A 12,729-nucleotide genomic window follows, 5' to 3' on the forward strand; every position below is an offset into this window, starting at 1 on the left:
TGAAGACCGCAGTTTCCTGGTATCTTAACAATTAGGGCACGTGAAAATGTAGCCTTTTTTCATTATACTGGAGTTTTAGAAGGCCCCTAAAAAGAAAAAAAGATTTTTTAGAAAGTCTCGTCGGGACTTAAAAAAAACAAAGTGTTTTTCTTTTTTTTTTTTTTTTTTTAAGCAGTCTGGTAGGAACACGCGTGTCCAAAAATGAAACTTAGGCGAGAAAAATAATTTAGAGCAATTTTGACGGCGCGAGATTTATTCTAAATTCCGTGCGCAAAGTGTATTACGTCACGAAATGTCATACACTTTTACCACTTAAACGAGATGGTCATACACTCTTTCCACCTCAACGTGGTGGCCACGCCGATCCACCTCGCCTCCCCGCGCCGAAAATTCCGAGAGAGAAAAGAAGTGGAAAGGAGGTGACTACCCACTAAATCACCTCTCGCGTCAAAAATACTGCCCTGAAAAAAAAAATTGTATTGCGCGCAAAATTTTATTTTTGACACGCGTGTCCCGACCAGACTGCTTAAAAAAAAAACAAAAAAAACTTTGTTTTCTTTTTTTCGTTGCCCTTTAATAAGGTGAATGCTCGCGCTGGGCGTCGATTAAAAATTTTAACCTGATTAATCGCTACCGTTAAATCGATTAATTAATCAATTAATTGGTCTCGTCTATTTCCCAGCATATTTTAAAAAGATTTTTAAAAATTTGTTTTTTTCTTTTGTTGAATATGTCATAAACGGCGCAATATAGAATTTCGATTATGAATCAATCTCGATGTGTAGTTGAGCACAGTTCAAAGACACTCCCACTCACAAATCGCTACTTGAGATGCGTGAGGCAACGAGGTTCGTCCGAATCTCCGGCAAGAGCGACCTCCTTTGATTGTTCACAATAGCGGTGATATAAGCGGACACTCGCACGGCACTAGAAGTCTCCGGGACGCGTGTAACCTTCTGCCATTGTCCGGAGTTACAAATATTGCACCTACAGTTTACTTTAGGTAAACATTTTGCCTAAAGTTTGCCATTTGTATAGTTGTACTCGTCCTTGTTTGCGTGGTGAAAGCGTTCATATTTTCCTTTCTTCTGGTTCGTCAAAATTTTACCGATTAACCGGTTAAAACTATTCGCGACTAAAACAGTATTCCATTAATCGGTACGTTAATCGATCAATTGTCCAGCCCCAGTAAATACCTTCAAAACAATTGTTTGTATCATTTACAAGTTTTTTTTTTTGTTTTTTTTTTTCTTTTGTTCAACAACACATTCAGTAATCAGTAAAGAAAAGTTTCTAGGTCTGTTACTTAGGCCCACAAAAGTGCCTGGTTACCAGTTCGCAGTTATTACAACCTTTCTAGTTTACCAGCCTGCTCGGTGGCTTCGAGGTTCATGAAAGGGCCATGGACACTCGATCTAGACACAAGTCAAATGTGTATTTACTCCGACCAAACAAAGGTCTAGAATAGTTTTACTCATACTATTCCTATGCTTTCGATGGGCGTAATGGGCAAACCCGCGCTTAAAACATTATGGAGCGAGTTAAGCCGTAAAAGTCGAATTCCCAACATTCTATCGCAAGCGCCCCATTTCATCCCGAAATACACGCACGACAAACGAACACAGCTTATCGAGAAAAGAGCGCGTCCGCACCGCATTTCGATCGTCCGCAGCACCCTACGACGGCGCAAAATAAAACCCCTCAAAACTACACCTTAAAAAAAAAAAGAAAACGAACAGGACGAGGAAAACAGCAAACACGCCGCTCATGTGAGATCCAAAAGAAGCCGCCGCCACCACCAACCACCACACCACGCCGATGTCCGAATGCCGCGGTGCGCCCCAGCAAAGGCGAAGGGGGCAGCACGAACAACGTCCGAACGGCTACGAACACGATCAGCAACACCCCCCCCCCCCCCATCTCTCCAACCCACTACCCTCTCCACAAGCCCCCCCCCCCCCCCATCCCCCCTCCGAACCACAGTGTACAGCAAAGCGTTCCCCCTCCGAGCGCAGCGCACAAGCTCATCACTCTCGTCGGCCCTTTACCTTACTGCTTCCAACCTGGCAGCCTGAAGTGTGAAACAGGAGGATTAGCATGTCGGAGGTTTTGTACGCATCAAAGCGGCCGACGCCACCGACGGATAAAAAATAAGGTGCGGTAGTAGCTTCGAAACGTCTGCCCCCCCTCCCCTCCTCCCCATCCTCAACTCGTGTGTGTACACGCCGTGCCCTCTCTCCACTGCTCTGCCCGCCCTCCGTCTCCCCGCTTTCTTGGGGTTCTCCTCGTCGTGAGATGCAGTGACTCTGCTTTCTTTTCTGCAGCTCGAATCCTCTCTCACTTTTAAACGCTCTCCGCCTTTTACCACGCTCTACCGTGGTACGTAGCGGAGGGTTGCCTTCCCTTCTCCCAGAGCCACCTTGCTCACTCTTATTGTTATTATACACTGGTGGTGGCGTGTTTTCTTTTTTGTTTTCTTTCGGTTTGTTTCTTTAAAGTTGATTTTTGGAGAGGGTGTGCCGCTTGGCGTGCGCGTGTTTGTGTGCGTGTGTGTTTGTGTCTTGGAGGGTTTGAGAGCGAGGGAGCGTTGCACGGAGTTGTTTGTAAGAGCATGTGTGTGTTTTCGGGCGACTTTCTGCTACAGCCGCCGCCCTACGAATGCCCAGCTCCAGTTCGAGCTGACGGTACGGCGGCGCACGTCATCTCTTTCGGTGCACCAGTCCGTGGACGAATTCTTCTCGCATGTTCCCGCTCTCATTAGCGCGCAGACACTGAGACCCCGCTCACGTGATGCGAGGTCGGCGACTGATTGGATGAACAGATCGCTTACACAAACTTCACTGTCAGCTTAGGCATTGGCAAGGTGTAGATGCGCCAACGGGTCTCGAATCTCAGGGGACCCGGAATGCGGTCGACGGTTACACGCTAATGCGCAGACTTGACGTCATTCCGGTGCGGTGGCGCTGCCGTGGCCATCGCGCATGCTCAGACGCTACCATTGCCAGAGACTTTCGCTTCTGCGCGTTCCCTGTCGTTCATACCTGGACTTGAAGGCTTATACGGGTAGAAATTGAGGGAGAAGAGCAGAGGAAAGCGCCCAGAGACGTCAGAACTTGGATGCAGACGTTCAGTGTTCGAACGCGTCCTAACAGTGAGCAGAGCCAAGGGGCGCTTGCTAGCTTTGAGTCTCTCGACTAATCATTCGGACCAGTGCTCGATGTTCGTACGTCCCCTCGAGCTCTACTAAAAGAGGCCCCAAAGCGGGATCCGGACATTTTGGTGTAGGATGTTTCGGTGCGGTCTAGAAAAAAAAAAAACGTTCCTTATATTTTTTTTCTATTTTTTTTTCAATAGCTCATTATCTGAGTCTGTCAGAACCATGTTTGGTGACAAACGTTAACAATGTGTTTTACGTCTCGATTTATTTTCTAAAACCCGCGACACATGACGGATGGGAAGAAGTTTAATATCTCATGTCAGGTGTGTTAAAGAATCGATGCCATTTACCATTTCGCGGTGGACGAACATTTGAAGATATTCGAAATTGTTCTGAGCTATAGCAAGGAAACAACTTGTCAAGCATAAACGAAACAACGGTGAGTGTGCAGGCGAGCTGGTGGATGGTGAACACGCTGAAAATAACCCGAGACTGTGGTAAAGGAGGGGAAACTTCGAGGAAGAAAAAGGACACAAAAAGAAGGACGTCTCAAAGTTCCCCGAAGCTTCCCATCTTTTACTACACGAGCAATTTTAAACGTTTTCCAGCTTCTTGCTGTCGGGGCATTTCCAACACGGATTGCTAGTAATAAAGCCCATACCCTTATAGAAGACACCGAGAACGCTTGTATCGACCAAACGCGTAAACACGATCTGATGCGTCTATTGCGTTCGTTGGAAAAAAGACATTATCTGACGAATCATAACATTCAACGTCTCTAATCCTCGCGCAGGAAGGTGCTCCGCCTAACAAAGTCACTTGGGTCGTGTATCAGTACGGGACCGTAAATGGAGGACCAAACCTACGAAACTATAAAGTGCAAAAGAAAAAAAAAATCTAGCTAAAATAGTGTGTATTACGTTTAGAGAAAACTAAAAAAACAACTCATGATATTTATTGGCCGAGCACCGAAATGTCCTTGCTCCGAAAAGTCCGTACACCGAAACATCCTACACCGAAACGCCCTACACAGAAAAGTTCTAGACCCTCGCGAATCAGGGAACGTCAGGCGACCTTTCGCTGAAAAAGGCAGCGCGCACGGCCGCTCCGTGAGCTCCCGGGCGTACCTCCGCCAAGATCTGCCGTCAATGTCACGACCCCTTCACACCGTTTCGAGGCGAGGAAGATCTTTTCTGGTCGGCTCACTTTGGCTCGGGCCCTCGGCGGCCGATTGGCTTTTCTGAAGAGCGCGGCCGGAGATGGCTTTGGTGTTCGCCGCCGGACGCAGAGCGCCTTGAGCAAAGGCGCGGGCCCGTCCAGCGCCAAACCCGTTATTACGGAGGGGAGAGATAGTCATCGGTGGGCGTTCAAGACAAACAGTATCGCCGTGCCAAAATGAAAAGGAGCAGCCGTGCCGACGCTCCTAGTTTGCCTTGGAAGACTCCGGAATCGGCGTTGGGGCGAGAGACGACGCAGGGCGGCGGGAGGCGCGCGCGCGCCGCTCGCAGACGATGTCCGGAATGGCGGGAGGAACGGCACGCGTGCACCAGGACCGAGAGACGTGGGCGAGGGGTCATCGGTCAAAATTGCTCTTGGTCGGGGCACGAATTTACGGATTAGTCCACTAAGGCAACTCTTTCTACCGCAAGCTAAACAAATTTTGCAAGGTTGGCCCCGAAATGCGCGAGGGACCGAGGGTGCACAGCGCGCGCTGGTACCAGGGCTAAAGGCGTGGGCGAGAGGTCGTTTCTGGTAAAAATTATTCTCGGTTCGGCACAACTTCAGGGACTCGTCCACTGGGCCAAAACTACCTAGAAGACAAGGCCTGCAGCACATTACGTCATGCCTTGTGGGCCCCAGTCCTGCCCCAAGCGTAAAACGCGCGGAACTTCGATGAGAGTGTGTTGCAATGATCCGAACGCTTGTGTACTACTCTCGTCACCGCATGCCATCGTCGCGCTTTCTGTTAAAACGCAGGAACACGCTTGCGGCGACGCTGGCGTGAGCACGTTGTTTGATACTGCAGTGATGACGTTTTGAAAGGAGTGCTTTCCATATGTCGTTAATAAGACCATCATTTAACCCAAATGTTTCCGCAGTCATGCCCTAGTCCCACCTGTGAGACAAACAGGAACAACGGACACGCACCAACCTGAAACACGGGCAGCGCGCGAGGAATGACTCTTTGGATGACGTGCAGTCTCTCTGTGCTTGTGTCTTTCTCTCAAGAAGAGCGCATCTAGAAAAGGTACTTTAGGAAGCTGTAGCCTAATATTTATAACTCTAAAACGAGAATATTATCTGGCTGGAAATGGTGTCGAACTTTCGCTGTAAAAATTGAGAAACTAAATTACGATTTTGAGTGCTAAAGACTAAAAAGTCCCCGAGGTTGCTCAGCAGTTAGTAATACACTCCACAGACCAATAATTGGTCTTTCTTCACCGGTTCAACAGTACTTGTTCAAATAGCCATACAACCTCACTGGAATAAAGGCTTGTGCTACTTCGTCAATTAGACAGCGTAGCTATAATGATAGTATGACATCAATCGTTTTTCTCATTGCGCGAACTCTAAGACGAGCAATTTTAGCGTAACAAGGGCATCATTATGCAATATACGTGTAAAAGGTTTCTGAGCTTAGGTCTTTAATTGCGTGATTGGTATTGCCCAACTACAGCTAGACCAGACGACGTCAGAGCTGCACTCGATGTCGTGGATCTACGATGTCTCAGAGCCGCCAAGTCCGCATGTTTCATCTTAACTAGCCAAAACTTAACAACCTTTCAAGCGCGTTCTGACAAAGCAGCAGACCCTACAAATTGCATCACTCCGTGACAAACTGCCATAGGAAGTTCCAAGAAGTCACTTAGACTGGCCGGAACCTTCACACTACCCCACCCCACCCTTTGGGACCAGTGACACTAGTTCTGTTGTCACATCGCGTACACACATTCATCTTATTACCCTTTAAACGTCGCGCCGCCGGCCGGGGCTCTAAAATGTGGGCCAACCGCCGTTTCACATTGCAGCAACTCTCCCTGAATAACTAAATGTAAATTGAAACTGAGTTAAAAAGTAATGATGAAGTTCCGAATGTTCTTTCAAACTAGCTTAGTTTTTTTTCACATAGTACCTGTCATTTATTGCACGATCCTAGATTGTTCTGCTGTGATACTGGAAGCTGAATTTACAAAGCGATGAAGGGACGTTTTGCGGCGAGCGAAAAAAATATCGATCTGGTAGATAAAGACGGCATAACATGTTGAGTCATAGGCAAAAAACGTTTCTTCAATTTTCTTCTCTTTTACCGTTCTTTTGCCTTCTCGTTAGAATTTTCCTTTGTATTTCGTGCTACTTCTTCTTCTTATCACGTTCTGAAAAGTCAACCCAGACGTTGAAGAGAAAAATGAAGTAGTCGAATACACAAGAGTTGTAAGTTCAGCGCGTGCGCTTGTCTTCCTGAGTGTCTGGTGTGAGATTGATTTTTCCTGCGCTGTCACCGTCAAGTTACCAACACAAACACCATATCTTTTAGTTTATGCTTCAATATCTTACTCGCTTTCGTGACCTCGCGTGTGGTCTATTTGCGCTTTTTACAGAACAAAGAGGCTCGACGGTCAAGACGCAAAATATGAAGGCCATGATAAGTATCATAAAGAAAATTAGCTGCGACTTTTACCTTTAAAGTTCATAATGCACGAATTTCAGTGTTTGAAAAGTGATTATTTTAATGCATTTAGAGAACTAAATACATTTTTTCTATTTAAAGGTGACGTGGCATCAATATATATATATATGTATATATATATATATATATATATATATATATATATATATATATATATATATATATATATATATATATATATATATATATATCAGTGTGTCGAACCGAAAAAAATACGGGTTCGGTTACGGTTCAGGTTCAGGTAAATTTATTTTGTTCCGGTTCAGTTTCGGTTCGATTAATTCGATCTGCGAACCGGTTCGAAAATTATAAATGACAAATTGCAACATCAAAATAACATCAAAATAAAAAAAAAATTGCAACATCACGTTCTCGAAACGCGTTATGAAATGAGCACACAGCAGCATTTAGGATTTACGAGATTGTAAAAAAATGAAATCCCGTGACGCGATTTTTTTTTTTTTTTTGCACAGCTTTCTAATTCTCCTTCTTCCGTGCAAGCCGCGATCAGCGCAATGCTGGTTCCTATATCAAGATTCATGGATGCAGCGTTTGTCCAGATTCATGGATGCAGCGTTTATATTCCTAACACTGAGTGGAGAAGAAAAATATGTAAGCGAGGTGTGTGTCGGTTGACGGCACTTAAAAAACAAATGGCATTGATAGCACATTCATTGTCAACAGCGCGTGGCCAAACCGCTTTGACATGAGCCGGTAACCGTTATTTTTTTCCGGTTCAGTTCCGGTTCGGGTTCGGGTTCAGTTCCGGAAAAAATACCGGTTCGGTTCCGGTTTTCGGTTCGGTTCGGTTCCGGTTCGACACCCTGATATATATATATGTGTGTGTGTGTGTGCGTGTCTGTGTGCGCGCGCGTGTGTGTGTGTAAAGGTCAGGTATACAGGGGTCACATGACGTCAAACTTCCCGCTAAATAGAGCGAGATAGTTAACGTGGCGACAGGTTACGTGACATCCATTTCCCCGCCAACATTAGCGGGTATATTGAATTGGTGTGTAGGTCATGTGCCGTTGATTTCTCAGCTAAATTTCGCGAGGAAGCTGAATTGGTCTCCAGGTCCAGTGACGTCAGATCACGTCACACCATATTTCCCGCTAAATTCACCAGGGAAACTAAGTTCGTGTAAGGTCACGTGACCTCAATTTCCCCGCTAAATTAAGCAGGAAATGCACGGACAGATGGACGGACAGACACGATTTTGGGGATTGCGGGTAGCGTTAAAAAGCATTTCATACTTTAAAAGTGGCACTTCGTGCGTTTTTTGTAGAACGCAACCTATGGTATAGTCAGTCTGAAACGTAAGTTGTTTTGAGGAACCATCCCGGTTGTTGGCACCGACGCCATCTCGTTTGTTCATCGTGTTTTGTTTCACACTGCGGGAGTACACATTTCAGAAAAAGCCTTAAGTAGGTAGAATTAACAAGCAACGCTACACAAGGACGTAAGGTGGAAGCTATGCTATATTGGCCTGTAGATCACTTCAGTGACGCCTCGAGACTAGAAACAAAAATTAACTTTCTGCTGAAATAGAGCCAGAGATATGGTTTCCCGTACGCTCTCGCACTTTGCGAGCCGATTAAAGCTGCGTCCGCACACACTTCCCTTCTTCTGAAATGCTTCTTGCAGACGCATTTTCTACCACGGCGCCGCTGAGAATTGCTCTGTCCTTATTATTTCTTAGAAAAAGGGGAGGAGTGACAACGATGTTTTCAGTGTGTTATATGTGAAAGAAAGAGGAGGATGGCGAAGGCCATACGTGTGTTTAGAAAGGGGATGAACGTCTTTATTGCTATATTTTTTTCTGAGAAAAACATTGTGCACCTAGTGTGAGGGTGTTGGCTTCTACTGTGTGTGCCGTGCAAAGGTTTTAGTTTAATCAATTTTAATCTAATTCAATTCAGTGCCCTATCCCCAGGTGTACTGAAGGGAGTCGCGGAGAAAAAGCCGCTGAAGAACAGCTTGACTTCATTTAGAGCGCAGCTCTCACGCGCCCGTTTCCGGCTTGAGCGGTGTCGGCGTCGCCGTCGCCGTCGGAGTAACCGTGTGGTCACGTGACCGCCCCAAGGTCACGTGAGCCCCCCGATGTCATGTGACCCCTCCCCCAGGTCGCGTGACCCCCCCAGGGCACGCGATTCCTTCGAGGTCACGTGACCCCCCCCTCCCTTTCCGGAGAACACGTGACCCTCAGTACCCTTCCCTCCTCCTCCTCAAGAGCTGCGCTCTCATTCGGCGTTACAGGGAGTTGTAAACGGCATTAATTTTTTTTTAGAGCGCACCTCAGGCGCTCGTTTCCGGCATGAGCGGCGTCGCCGTCGCCGTCGGCGTAACCGCGCGTTGCATGCAACTTAGGTGCATGCAAACCGCGTTGCATGCAACCCGCCAGCGTCGGCGTAACCACACGTTGCATGCAGCCCAGGTTGCAGTTAAACCAAGTTGCACACAACCGCGTTGCATGCAACCCACGTCGCATGCAACCCGCTGCCGTCGGCGTAACCACGCGTTGCCTGCAGCCCAGGTTGCAGTTGAACCAAGTTGCATGCAGCCGCGTTGCATGCAGCCCACGTCGCATGCATCCCGCCGGAGTCGCCGGGTTGCATGCAAACCGGCGACGCCCCCAAGGTTCCATGAACCCCCCCCCCCCCCCGAGGTCACGTGACCCCCCAGGTCACGTGACGCCTCGAGGTCACGTGACCCCTCCCCCGCCGCCCCTGAGGTCACATGACCCCCTCTCAGTACCCTTCCCTCCTCCGCCTCCTCAAGAGCTGCGCTCTAATTCGGCATTACAGGGAGTTGTAAAAACGGCTTTCATTTTAGAGCGCAGCTCTTAGGCGCCCGTTTCCGGCTTGAGCGGCGTCGGCGTCGGCGTCGTCGTCATCGCAATCGCGCGGTGCATTATGGGAAATGTCCCATAATGCACCGCGCGAGCCCCCCCCCCCCCCCCCCCCCCCCCCCCCCCGAGGACATTGAAGAATAAGGGGAGGAGGAGGAAGGGTATACCCTCTCCTGAGTGCCCTTCCCTCCTCCTCCTCAAGAGCTGCGCTCCAATTCGGCGTACAGCGAGTTGTGAACGGCTTTCACTTTTTTTTATCCCCTTACAAAGGCCACACTTTTGGTAACAGATTGTAAACACATTACACTTCACACATCGCTTACAAAAAAGAACAGAAAAAGAAAAATGTTTACAAATCGCTGTAATGCGAAATTACAGCGCAGCTTTTCAGGAGGAGGAGGAAAGGGTATGCTCCTCCTCCTCTCCTCTCCCCCTTTCCTCCTCATCCTCATCCTCATCTCCTTCTACCCTTCTCGCTTCCTCCTCCTTCCCTCCTCCTCCTCCGTACCCTCCCATCTTCCTCCTCCGTACCCTCGCTCCTCCTCTTCCCACAGTGTCCCCCCTAAATTTAGCTGGAAAATTGATGCCACGTGACCCCAACACCTACTCAGTTTCTTCGCTAAATTTATCGGGGAAAATGACGTCAAATGACCTCAAAACTAATTCAGCTTCCCCGCTAAAATTAGAAAGGAAAACAACGTCACTTGACTTCGTGTAACGACAGCCATGAACAAATTCAGTTTCTCCACTAGATTTAGCGGTAAAATTGACGTCACGTGACCTCAACACCAATTCGATTTCCGGCTAAATTTAGTGGGACGGTTACGCCGACGCCGACGGCAGCGCCGACGCCGCTATACGCGGAAACGGGCACCTAAAGGCCCATTCACACACATGCGTCCGTAGCGACCAGAACGACCGGAAGAACGGAAACGACCGTTGCAATGGACTGCAACCGTCAGTTGCCATAGCGACGGAGGGACGCACGCGCCTGTCGTTCCCGACGCAAGGAGTTGGAGTGACCCCAACTTTCCCCGCTGCGTTGGAAACAACCGAAACAACCGCAACGACAGACCAATCACAGGTCGAGGACAATGGGTCGCGCGCGTTGCATGCCGGTCGCGGGCCGGCTCCTTCTGTCTGCAAACATGGCATCGGCGGTGATCGTCGACGTGGACGGCGTGGTGAAAGCTCATCATTCTGCGTAAAAGCGCTATCCTTGACTGTGAATTTTCGTCGTGTGTCGCTATGATAATTTAGCACGTATTAGAAGGGAAGATCCACCAACTCATGCGGCGATGTCGTGGCGGCACTCTCAAGACAGGAGAAACGCCCGCGCCGTCGTGTTTGTTTACTTTGACTACAGTGGTGCTTTCTAAGCATTTGTGTCCTCGAACATCGCCCGGATTTCTTATTTGGCGCATTTCATGTGTGTGCTCAAGTTCAAGGTATTACTGGGGCGTACCGTATAAAGGATGCGACTTTTTACGCGTTTTCATCACCGGAGAATAGTGATTAGTGTTAGCTATCCTGAACGCTCGCAACGTCTATCTGATCACGAAATCATATTTCTACGTTGCTATATCGCTGATAAGGTTACATCGTCTTTTATAATCGTAGAAAAGGCGCGTGGCGAGATTTGTCTATTGGTAAAGTCGTGTATTAGAGTCGTGATCGTCCAAGACGGCGTACTGCATCTTTTAGAGCGCAGCTCTTAGGGGCCCGTTTCCAGCCTGAGCGGCGTCGCCGTTGGCGTCGGCGTCGCCGTCGCCGTTGGCGTCGGCGTCGCCGTCGCCGTCGCCGTCGGCGTCGGCGTAACCGCGCCCCTCCCTCTCCTCCTCCTCCCTCTCCTTCTCCCCCTCCTCCTCCCCTCCTCCTCCCTCTTCTCCTCCTCCCCTCCTCCTCCCCCCTCTTCCTCCTCCCCCTCCTCCTCCTCCCCCTCCTTCTCCTCCTCCTCCCCTCATTGTCCGGCTTGAGCGGCAAGGAGGAAAGCAGTACGAAGGTGGAGGAGGGGAGGAGGAGAGACGAGGAGGCGGACGCGAGGGGAGGGGAGGAGCTTGAAGGACGAGGAGGTGGTAAAGGAGAGGGAGGGGGAGCAGGAGGGGAGGAGGACTAGCAGGCATGATCACGAGGGAGGAGGAGGAATATACCCTCCACTCCTCCTCCTCAAGAGCTGCGCTCCAATTCGGCGTTACAGGAAGTTGTAAACGGCTTTCAATTTTTCTTTTCTTTATCCACTGTACCCTGCAAGCCTATCATAAAAAAAAATATTAATAAAGGTTTAGGCTATAGAAATCTGTCTGTCTATATTCTGTTACGGTATTGAGTGGCAGTGCGCCCCGTTTTTAGGGCACCGCTGAAACAGCTGACGGTGGCGTAGAAGCGGTCGCCGTGCTGCCGACCCGCTGCGCTTGTTGCAGTGGTTGCTGCAGGTGTGTGTACGCGCGGCGCAGAGCAATCGTTCTGGTCGTTCCGGTTGCAACGGACGCATCGCGCTTGTTGTACATGTCTGAACCAGCTTTAAGAGCTGCGCTCTAAAAAAAGCCTAATACTGAACATTCAGTAACCATGTTCAGGCTAAGCCATGTCAAGAAAATAAGAACTCGTCTTTTCTTTTTTTGCTAATAACTCCATACGTTTATGTCTCACTATACATAGCAATGCAGGCTCCACTGGAGACACAAGGATGGACCAATAAAATACATAGAGCGAATATAATATTCTAGAGCGAAAGATCCTATACATTTCAGTGTCTTCGGCGCGGCGGGACATGAAGGGACGATATTTCTGGCGACTTTTTTATACGCACAAAGGAGCAGAAAAACATCACGTGTAACTTCTGTATTTAGTGTTTCTCTAGCTTTATTTTGCAGGAAAACAAATGCGACGTGCATTGTATAAAATTCAACAACTTTGACGAGCACTCGAACGTCTTCAACTCATCGTGGAAAAACAAACACGCCCAACCTATACCGTCTGTTTTCTTTCTCCAGTTTTCTGTCGCTCCTTTTCTCGTTTTTTTTTTCATGCGAACAC

The sequence above is a fragment of the Ixodes scapularis genome, unplaced genomic scaffold, assembly GCF_016920785.2.
Source record: "Ixodes scapularis isolate PalLabHiFi unplaced genomic scaffold, ASM1692078v2 PGA_scaffold11__112_contigs__length_91849675, whole genome shotgun sequence".
Classification (NCBI taxonomy): Eukaryota; Metazoa; Arthropoda; class Arachnida; order Ixodida; family Ixodidae; genus Ixodes; species Ixodes scapularis.